At 42.1% G+C, this 11141-nt stretch overlaps 1 protein-coding gene across 1 annotated transcript in view; it reads right to left on the reverse strand.

The window, feature by feature from the left end:
• EFCAB10 (EF-hand calcium binding domain 10) overlaps positions 1-11141 on the reverse strand; it is a 110145-nt gene that overhangs the window by 59113 nt on the left and 39891 nt on the right. The window lies entirely within an intron of this gene.

Here is an 11141-nt window from a genome sequence, read left to right on the forward strand (position 1 = left end):
TGCTGTGGTCCAGGCAACAAGCTGGAAGTGGGCTAGCAGAGGGCAAAGGTGGCATCTAGAGTGATGTACAAATGAACTAGAAATATTACAAGGTGAGGGGAAGGCATCTGAGATAGAGAAGGGAGCTGACAGTATTGGATGGATGTGCAGGAGGCAAAGAGAAAGACTGGGAGAATATTTTGATGGAATCATGGTGGGAAGATGTAGGGAACGGAGGATACAAATTTATCAGAATCAACCTTCATTGGTTTTACTACTCAAGAAACAAAGTAGTGGTTTCATAGGCCAGCATCTTCTTAGTACTTTTTAATGGAACTTATCTGCATCTTAATTGCTAAAGTTGTTTGAGAATGGAACTTCTGGCTGCGGTTTATACATCTTTTCTTTAAAATGTACCTGATGAACTTAGAATCATAGAATATCTCAAGTTGGAAGGGACCCATAAGGATCTTTGAGTCCAACTCCCTGCTCCTCACAGGACTACCTAAAACTGAGCCGTATGAATAAGAGCATCATCCAGATGCTCCTTGAACTCTGACAGGGTTGGTGCCATGACCACTTCCCTGGGGAGCCTGTTCCAGTGACCAACCACCCTCTCAGTGTAGAACCTTTGCCAGTCTGAACTTGAATCAGTATTTAAAATTAGAAGAGATTGGTATAAATGACTGTGTAAATTGGACACTGTCTTGGGGTTTCCATAGCTTTTTCAAACTTGAGAAAACACGATTTGCAAATTGGAGATTTCTGGCTATACAAATTTGATAAGTTGAGTGATCAGAAATTCATTCAATTGTCATCATGTTTATTTTCAGCTAATGAACATATTGTGATTTATAAGTAGGAGACATTTTAAAATGGGCATTGAAGCTTACACCTTGATTCTGATTGAGAGATGCAAGAGAAATTGCAGGGTTATGATTCTAAGATATTACTTTCTCATTTGCACTAAGTTCAGATCTTCTCATTTATTCTTTCATGGACTAATTCAACTGCATTCTTCCCAATGTCTAAATTCCGTTCACATTTTCACCAGTGTGTCTCAAATATATTCGAAGTAAATAAATACAGATATTTTGTGGGTATTCTTAGCTCGGAAAATAGAACTGTCTCTATGTCAGTTATGTGAACTGTCTAGTCTTACAACAGAAAATTAGAATTTGGCATTTTTTAAAGCAAATCACGGCTTTGTTTGTCTGAGCTGCAACTTTGCTTAAGGTGTAGCGTTTCAACTGCAGCCATGCAGTCAAGCTGCCTGCTTGTTGAGTATGTATTTATATGGCAGGTCTTGCTGAGACAAACTGATCTTGCCTTTATCAAGAAGCAGTTATTGAGCAGGGTAGTATTCACACGACTTGCCCTTGTCGTGTCTGCAGTTTCTGTAAAAGTTATGAAAAATCCTGAACCTAAACTCTTTTAACTTGGATAGAGCACTATGAGCTGGTTATCTTGAACTACCTGGAGCCAATTCAGTTTTCTTCAACCTACCTGGAGCAGAACCATTCTAAAAGTCTGTCTGCAGTGTGTTGTAGGGTATTTTTTCTCAGTATCATATAAATGGCAAATACTGTACACTGCTAGAGGATGCAGCTGCTGCCCACACACCACATAAATGCATTTCATAGAAATACACACTTACTATGGATTCTTTTTTAAAGGATCTCTTCTGATTGTATCCCAAGTGAGTATGGGATTGAACAGCTGCACAGATGGATGCTTCAAGATGCAGGGAGAAGCTTCTGTGGTTTATTAGACTATATGGTTGTCAACAAGAGAGAAAGCATTAGAAAAACAATGCATTTGTACAAGATAATCCATGTTATAATTGCCACTCTGTCCTCAACTGGTTTTTTGTAGCAGGAAAACTAACACCAAGAAGATGAATGGAACTAGTATTTGTAGACCAGTGATGACTAACAGTCGCACGAAAACGTAGTGGACCTATGCAAAGAACCGTCTATCCACAGAGGAGTGTGTTGTGCATAGGAAAGTCCGTGTACAGAAACTGGCCCCCTGTGGCTGCTGCATGATGTCGCAGTGCAACAGTGAGCCACAGTGTTTCTGTGAAGGTTGTTTACTTAGCATGGCTATCGTGATTTTCAAATGGGACTTTCATACTGCACTGGAGAGAGCTTTTCATACTTTCTGTTTGTAAAGGGCCACTCCAGACCTTCTTGTAGGGAGGAGCATAGAGCCAAATAGCTGCTGATTAATGCCTTCTCTTTTGTGCCTGATGAATTTTATGGATTACAGTGAATAAAAAGCTAATTTTTTGCCTAAAGCATATATTGATATAAAAGTGATCACTTTTCTGCACTACCTAACTTGGGTTAATGGAGTGTTGCTTTAACATATTGTGTTTCTGGCTTGTTCTGACTGTATCAATAATGTCTTTGTGTGGCCTGAACTTCCTATTCATTACAAATGGGTGAACAGCAATAAGCACTTCAACAACCAGATATCTCTTAAGCTGTCAAACTCAAAGCCTGAATAACCTAAGGAGAAGTGCAATCAGACCTGACAACTGTAAACAATAAACACTTTTCTAAAATGTAGAATGGCTTACAAATCAAATAAAACTAAAAAGTTAAGTTGAACTGCAACTCAGCTGTAGTTTATGAAAACATTAATACACAAAAGAATGAAGGTGGCACCAGTGCCTGATACCAACTGCCTGCTTTTCTTTTTTCTCTTTTCCCTTCCTGCTTCTTTCATGCACAGTGCAACACACGACAAGCATGCAAAGGGAAAGGGCTGCAGGGTTCCCTGAATTGTTCCAGTTAGCTGTTTTCATGTTTGACTACTAACTCCCATGCATAGAGATTAGAGAGAGACTTGCAGAGATTTTAATGTCTTACTGAGAAGCTGAACTAGCTGCAGAGCAAGAAGTAGGCGTTCATTGCTCCATGCAGATGCCTGAACATGCACAGCTACTGTCCCTGTGAGTTTGGCTCTTCCCTTTAGCTTCTACCTGTAAGAAATTCTTCTGAAGTTCTTGGGTCTGCACACACTTATACCTGAATTTGAAAAGATAATGTTGTTTCCTTAGCCACTTTCCCCCTGTAATCTCCACTTTTGCAAGTTGTTTTTCCTGGTTGTTCCTCTTTTCCTGCAGTAATTCAGAATTCTCTGCTGAACTTTGGTGTCCTGGTTTCAACTGGGATAGAGTTAATTTTCTTCATAGTAGCTGGTACAGTGCTGGGTTTTGGATTTAGTATGAGAATAATGTTGATAATACACTGATGTTTTTGTTGTTGAGCAGTGCTTACACTAAGTCAAGGACTTTTCAGCTTCCCATGATCTGCCAGGTGCACAAGAAGCTGGGAGGTGGCACAGCTGGGACAGGTGACCCCAAATGGCCAAAGGGATATTGCATACCATATGACATCATGCTCAGTATATAAACTGTGGGGAGTTGGTGTGGGGGGTGTGATCACTGCTTGGGAACTGGCTAGGCATTGGTGAGTGGGTGGTCAGCAATTGCATCGTGCATCATTTGCTTTGGTATTATTATTCATATTATTATTACTACTACTATTATTTAACTTTATTTCAATTATTAAGCTGTTCTTATCTCAACCCACAAGTTTTCTCACTTTTACTCTTCTGATTCTCTCCCCCATTCCACCAAGGGGGAGTGAGAGAGCAGCTGTGTGGGGCTGAGTTGCCGGCTGGGGTTAAGCCATGACATTTGGACATTTCCATGTGCCGCACATTTCCATTTGGTCTTCTGTGGCAGCATGTGCATACTGAGGCTAGACAGGAAAATGCCCAGAATCTCCAACCTGGAGCCTCAGACCACAATGCCAGTCTGGTCAGTTTTTGTGTGTATGTGGTGGAAACAGACCCCATCACCACCTTCTACTTTGGCGGCATAAGGCCATCAATCACAACTGTATCATGTTAGAATCTTTACCCTGACCCACACCCATAGGTAGCAGGCAAATATTGATTAACAACAGAAAAAATCACAATATATTAGTGTGTTCATTTGGATATTATTTTTAAGAAAGGTGTCTTACTCTAGAAGAAAGCAATATGACTATCGGTGAAACAATTATCAGGGAACAGAAAATAAAGAGCTGAGTTTATTAGCCAAAGCTGTCTGTCTTTCATAGCAATTCATCAAAACCATGCATATTTTGGAAGACACAGAATGATGAAAAGGTGTCTTTTCACTCTTGGAAGACTAGGGTGTCCTTTCAAGGACACAATGGTGCTTTTCAGACCAGTGACTCTGTAACATGTCTGTCAACACAAGGCTTATTTTAGAGCAAACCTTGCTCTACCACTTTAGGCAGCTATTGACTAGCATTACTGACTGACTAAAATTCTTCTTGCATAATAAAAATCTGTAAATATCACCTCTTTAATATGAGTAAAAATCAGGGAAAAAAAGCCAGATAAATTGCTTAAGCAACCACTTTTTGAATGGGGTCTGTTGAGCCAGACTCCTCCCTTGCCACGAGTTAAGGGGAGGAGGGAAGAGAACTGTCTGGACTTTAGCATTGAGGCCTTGCTTGTCTGAGTTACCCCCGCTGAAACTGTGACTGGCCAACGGGACTTCAGCCAAAACCACTTCGCCTCTCCTTCTCTCCCCTCTGTTTTTCCTATTCCACTCCAATACACAGTTTCCACAGAAACAGAGTATCACAAATAGTACAGGGTTTGGGCGCCTTTTCGCAGAAGTAAATGTTTTTTTAACAAAAGAGTCTGCATATAGCATTGACTAATTAACATCTCATTTTGGTGAAAAGCTTTATTAGAGTTTAAATTCAGAGATTATCTGGATACTAAAAATGATAATTGGAATGCCTCTCTCAACATTTTAAACCTTGTGTAGTAACTCCATGCATTGCTTGACTATCTGGCAGCAGAAATACAAAACTAATATTCTATTTTATCACCTGGTTTAGGGCTTTTTCAGATTTCCTTCCCTCCTACTATTCATCAGCAACATTGGCAAGTGTCCAGCACAAAAACAGAATCAAGCAAACCACTGTATCAGCCCACTGTATGGCTTGCACCATGCCCCGCAGCCAAGCTTAGACTCCTCCCTAACATTACACTTATTCCATACTTACAAGGTAATTTTGGACACTGAAAAATACAGTGAAGGTAGTTGCTCTTAGGACATACTCCATGTTCCCAGCTGACCACCAAGCCAGTACCTGGGGCACCAGGTTCACTGAAAGGTGTACTCCAAGATTGCCACTGAGCCAGCCTTCTGACCTCCTTACAGACCTTCCAACCTCCTGTGCATAATTTCCCTGTCAGAAAAATGTTGTCATGCCAGTAACTAAGCTCAATGATTACAAATTGGCAAATACCTCTCACTCCATATAATGGGCAAATTTTGCTGGGATATTTTCAGGACTCTGGTCCTCATCCTCAGCTGCACAGGAGAGTTTATTTGTGTGCTCCCAGTACCAATGCACTGGCCCAGCGAGTGCCCAGCTAAACAAGCTGTTGTGAAATGACACCATGGTGGAATACATTCCTATTACCTATTTCCTATTTGAAATCATGAGTGTTTACTGTACTCCTTCTAGATGGTAGCCTGAAGTCAGTGATGCTCCTTTTGTCAAGTAGCCAGGAGGACCCAGGGATTACTTCCGGCGGTGCTGATCAGTTTGGACAACTCCATAAGTGAATGAAGTATCAATGGTATCTCCAGGCAACAGGAAAGAGAAGGGTGATAGAAAGGCAGAGGATTGCCTGTATTCTAGATTTTATCATTCACAAACTATGTGAAGAATTAGGCACATAAAGAGGGAATATTACAATGTGGCTACAGCCTGGAAGTTAACCAAATGCAGGCATCAGGATTTTCTGTATGGATGATGGGGAATGAGATTTTAAGACATTCACAGCTATGAATAAAAAAATACCAAAAGTATTGCCATAACCCATTTTAGTTTCATGCCTGTCAATCTTTGACATGAATGCTGTGACTTTTAAAGTGTTTTTAGTGACCAGATCCAGTCATACTGAGGACAACAGGCATTTTACCAGGAGCTCAATAGGGGACAAAATTTCACACCAATAACAGTGATCAAAGGCAGCCAAAAAAATTAATGGAAAACCCAGTGCGACAGCAGGCACAGGCAAGGCAGGCAGGCATATAAAGAGCACACTCTGCTACCCTGCAGGCCAGTGCTTGAGCAGCATGAGCTGCCAGGATAGCTCATTTTCTCCCTCCACCTTTGCAGCCTTCTGCTTTTCCTCCTGTGCGTGAGGCAGCATCTTTGCATCCTGGCTCTTTCGCTGCCCTTGTGAGAGCAGCGGGAGCAGCCAGCCCTGCTGGCAGCTCATACTTCAGGCTCTTAGTCCTGTCTCAGCTGTTTTCCTTTGCCTGTGCAGATGGCACTAGCCCAAATACACAGAAAGGTCTTTCAGACCTTGGAGGTGAAAAGCCTTCTGCAATAATTGTGGGAGGGTGCAGAAATAAATAATTGTTCCCCCAGCTCAAATTCCTATTTGTTGTAAGACTTGCTCTTTACTGTCTTTGCAAAAATTGAACGCTGCCACTCAAAGATACTTGATCTGTGGGCGATAACATCCTGTTTTGTCTACACTGCTGCAAAGCTTTACAATATCTCTAAATCAAACTTCTAACAGGGAAACAAAGGTACAAAAAGAAAATATATTTCACAGTTACCTCCCAGTCCTATGGTTAAGGTTTTACTTAATCTTTTATAGTCACATACAGTCTTAATTTTAAATTACCCTGTACAGCACAGTACCTGACGATTTGTTTACAGCTACCTTTATAGCATTAATCTTTCAGAGACAAACAAACTTGGTCAAAAAAACCCCAGTCCTCTCTGCCTAAAATTCTCATTGTCTAGATAAGATGCTTTTCCAAATTGACCAAGGGATTTGGAGAGATGAATTTGAAAAATAAGCAGCTTTTCATTTTAAGAGAAGAATGGGGGAAGGGAAAAGGGGAAGAATCAACTTAAAGGTATTGTCCTATTAAAGTGCTATAAACCTTGATAATTTATGTTCTCTGAAAACCATTTTTTGTTGTTATTTTAGAAATCTGTATGATTGCTTTTGGACTGTTTTCAACATTCTTCAAAGAATGTCACTGAAATGACTTACCTTATGCATTAAGTTCTCTATCTCCAAACAACCCCATTTTTTTCATAATAGATTTTGCACGGTAATGAATTATCACCTCCACTTTCACTTCATGCAAGGCTTCCTTATTATTTTCTCTCCCTTTGCTGTCCTATTCAACTGTCTCTATCTCAACCCATAGGTTTTACTTTTTTTTCCCAATTCTCTCCCCCATTTCACCTGGGGGTTGAGGGGAGGATGAGTGAGCAGCTGTGTGGGGCTGAGTTGCTGGCTGGGGTTAAACCACAACAGTCCTTTTCAGCACCCAATGTGGGGCTCAAAGGGTTCGAGATAACAACAGGTTTAATTGGAATGTGCTAGAGTGAATTTATAGCTGTTGTTGCTGTTTAGCTATTAATCAGCTGGTTCCTGTGCTTGCCATGGGGCTTGCTTGCCTTACTGTATATTGGAGTCTCATGCTCCTTGATGGCTGCTTTTTGCTCTTGCTCCTTGCTTTACTGATGATCATCTTACTCTCCTGTGCTTGTGAGCATTTTGGTAACAGCAATGGCCATGTGCCTGGGCCGGCAGATGGCCAGGGCATCGCTGCTGTTTCTGTGCTGTTGTACTGGACAGGCTGGAACTCCAGTGTAAACATGAGTTGAAGGGACTGTGACTGGTAGATGAGTCCATGTGGGAGCAGGACACCCTGAAGTGTCCGTGGCCATGAATAAGTCCATGCCAGGGCAGGTGCATCTTGAAGTGTCTGTGGCCATGGTTATGTCTGTGCCACAGCAGGTATACCTCTGAAGGGATGGTGGCCCAAAGATAAGTCCATGCTGCAGCAGGTACATGTTGAAGCATCAGTGGCTGTACATGAGGTCATGCTGGAGCACCCCAAAGCGCGTGGCCATGGATAAGCCCATGACAGAGCAGGTACAACCCTGGAGGAACTGCAGCCATGGGCAAGGCCATGTTGGAGGAGGTTCACTCCTGAAGGGACTGTGGCTGTGGGTGAGGCCACACTGGAGCAGGTCTGTCTCTGAAGGCATTGTGGCCCATGGAGAAGGCCACGCTGGAACAGGTGCACCTCAAAGTCACTGTGGCTGTGGATAAGTTTGTACCGCAGCAGGCATACCCCTGGAGAGACTGCGGCACATAGATAAGACTCCACTTGCAGCAGGGACACCCCTAAGAGACGGTAGTCTGTGGATAAGTCCAATCCACAGCAGGGGCAAGGGGAGGAGTTCATTGCAATGTTAAACCCTATAACCTGACCCAAAGGGACCAGGGGTGGAGATTGTAATGGAAATACCTTTAAATTGTTGTAACCCATGATTTGAGTTGCATGTTACAGGAATTACTGTAGCATGAACCACCTGAACAAGTGGAGGACAAGCCTGACAAGAAGCGGTGCAAGTGCACCGACCAAAAGCCGACCTAGGCTGACTTTGGTGCCCAGTAGTTACTGGGCATGCAACACACCACCTCTCCTGCTCTGAGTGACCACCAGAACAGATGGAGCCCAAAATCATGGACTAAATGAACTCAATGGACATTTTAAAGACATTTTTGGACATTTTAAAGACATTTTATAGGGGTGGTGCACAGACAAAGGCAGTGATATCTGTATATTATATCGAAGTATGGGAAGGGAGGTGGTGGTTAATGAGGATGTATTAGATAGTGTGGGACCAGAGCATGACATAAATGGTAAGAAATAAGGGGTGGAGAATGTGCTGGTTTTGGCTGAGGCAGAGTTAATTTTCTTCAGAGTAGCTAGTATGGGACTGTTTTTGATTTGTGCTGAAAACAGTGTTGATAGCACAGGGATGTGTTAGTTACTGCTGAGCAGGGCTTACACAGAGTCAAGACCTTTTCTGCTTCTCACCCCACCAGTGAGTGGGCTGGGGTACACAAGGAGCTGGGAGGGGACACAGCTGGGACAGCTGACCCCAACTGACCCAAGGGATATCTCATGCCATATAATATCATGCCCAGCATATAAACTGTGGGGAGTTGGCCAGGGAGGTGGTTGCTGTCTGGGGCCAGGGCAGGCATCAGTCTGTGGGTAGTGAGCAATTACATTGTGCATCAATTGTTTTGTATATTTTTTTATCATTACTATTATTACTATTTACTCTGTTCTCCTATTAAACTTTCTTTACCTCAACCCATGGGTTTTAATTTTTTTCCCTTATTCTCTCCCCCATCCCACTGCAGGGGAGTGAGTGAGCAGCTGTGTGGTGCTTTGTTGCTGACTGGGGTTAAACCATGACAGAGGTGTAAATTTACAACTTATCTGCCTGATTGCCCATGCCCCTGGGAGGCATCAAACTGAAGAATGAGTGCAGTTCTTGCTGCTCTATTTTATTAGTTTTTACTATGGAGTGGGAACTTCGTTCCTTTGGGTTTCTGAGGAGCATCTTTGGAGGAGACTGACTCCATCTGCTTCTCACTTGTGTTCTCTTCCTAGCCAGATTTATGATCCCATCCGCTGATATATGCTATTCTGATTTCCCTTCCTGGGAAGCCTGAGAGTGGAACACATTATAAACTTATTATAGGCCATAACTATGGTCAGTCATAATTTTTTTCCACAAAACAAACTTCCTTTAGTTGCATTAAATAAAGTTTCTACGGGAACATACTGATATTCACATTTTAATTGAGATTAAAGAAATATTTTAATGATACCATCTGACGGGTATATGAAACCACTTATAATAGAGTATTTTTAATTTTTAAACCAACCAGAGGAAAAAAAAAGCTGAAGTGGCAGCCATATCATTATTTTCTTATTATATTTTACACCATACTTCTGTACATAAAAGGAGCACTTTACCAATGGAAGGAGAAAGTGGTGACGACTGCGTGCCCTTTGCCAGCACACGCTTGGAAGCCATGTTAGGGGTAGGCCGTAACAGAAGGTGACTGAGCATGCCATCTTTTAAGTATTGATGGTCCCCACTTGCCAGAAGAGCTCAGTTTTATCTCAGAAGCAGAACTAGAAATTCCTTCCTTCCAGCCCCTAGACCATAGGAAGGATGGTCTCAGGGATTTTGTCTGTAGATCCTCAGACATAGGCAAATAGTTCTTTAATATGTCAGACGTTGCTTACTGGTATTGAGGAATAAACTTCGATGAATATATGAGAAAACTTGAGAAATGCATAGTAATGATATTATTAGCTATTCACCTTCTGGTAGCACCTGCAGGTCCTTCAAAATGCTGGCTTTTCACTGTATGAGGCACTTCATACCACTCCAAATTCGATTCAGTCCAAGCTGATGGTAATGGATGATAGATGAACATAGTCAACAGGGAGAACTAACAGTAGGGTAATTATCATACCAAGCACAGCTTGTAACATACAAGCTACTTAATTACTGACAAGGATTTTGTAGACAGGGAGGTACTCAGTGTAGGAATTTGGAGGAGGAAAAAATAAAAATTTTACAGAACTTCTCCTGTGCAAGAGGAAAGAAGCAGAGTTACATGAGAAAAATTTGGACTGATGCATGGCAGAAGTCTTGCTAACGGATCCCCCCAGCCGGATATTTTCAGCCAGATAGTATGTCTTTGCCTGGGAGAGGCGAAGGAACTACCTTTCAACGTCTACATACCACGGCTATAGTAATTGGTCAGATGAAGCAATGCTCAAATGACGCATAGCTCTTTTTGTATTGCCCCTACCACGAGACAGCCTGTGAGCTGGCAATAGTAGTCCTAGCTCCGGATTCCTCAGTGATGCTACAGTCTTCAGAAGTACCATACTCTGCCTTGGCAGTCACTAATGCCTATCACTGTTTCCAGTCCACAGTTGACCTGTTCACAGGAGGACATTAAGCCCATTCCTGATACCTGTACTGGTTTCTAGTAGGTTATTTAAATTCCAATTGTGAGGGTAAACTAAAGCTCTGCGATAAGGACACAGCTGTGATCCCCTAGTACTTGATAAAATAAATCTGTATGGATCCATGTCCTCTTGGAATTAAGGATAGCCACAAATCTGATCCTTCCTTTCTAACTGCAACATGCATTTCCTTGATGTGGTCTTTCATAAGTGAGTCGTAGAG

Source organism: Phalacrocorax carbo, chromosome 1 (assembly GCF_963921805.1).
Source record: "Phalacrocorax carbo chromosome 1, bPhaCar2.1, whole genome shotgun sequence".
NCBI lineage: Eukaryota > Metazoa > Chordata > Aves > Suliformes > Phalacrocoracidae > Phalacrocorax > Phalacrocorax carbo.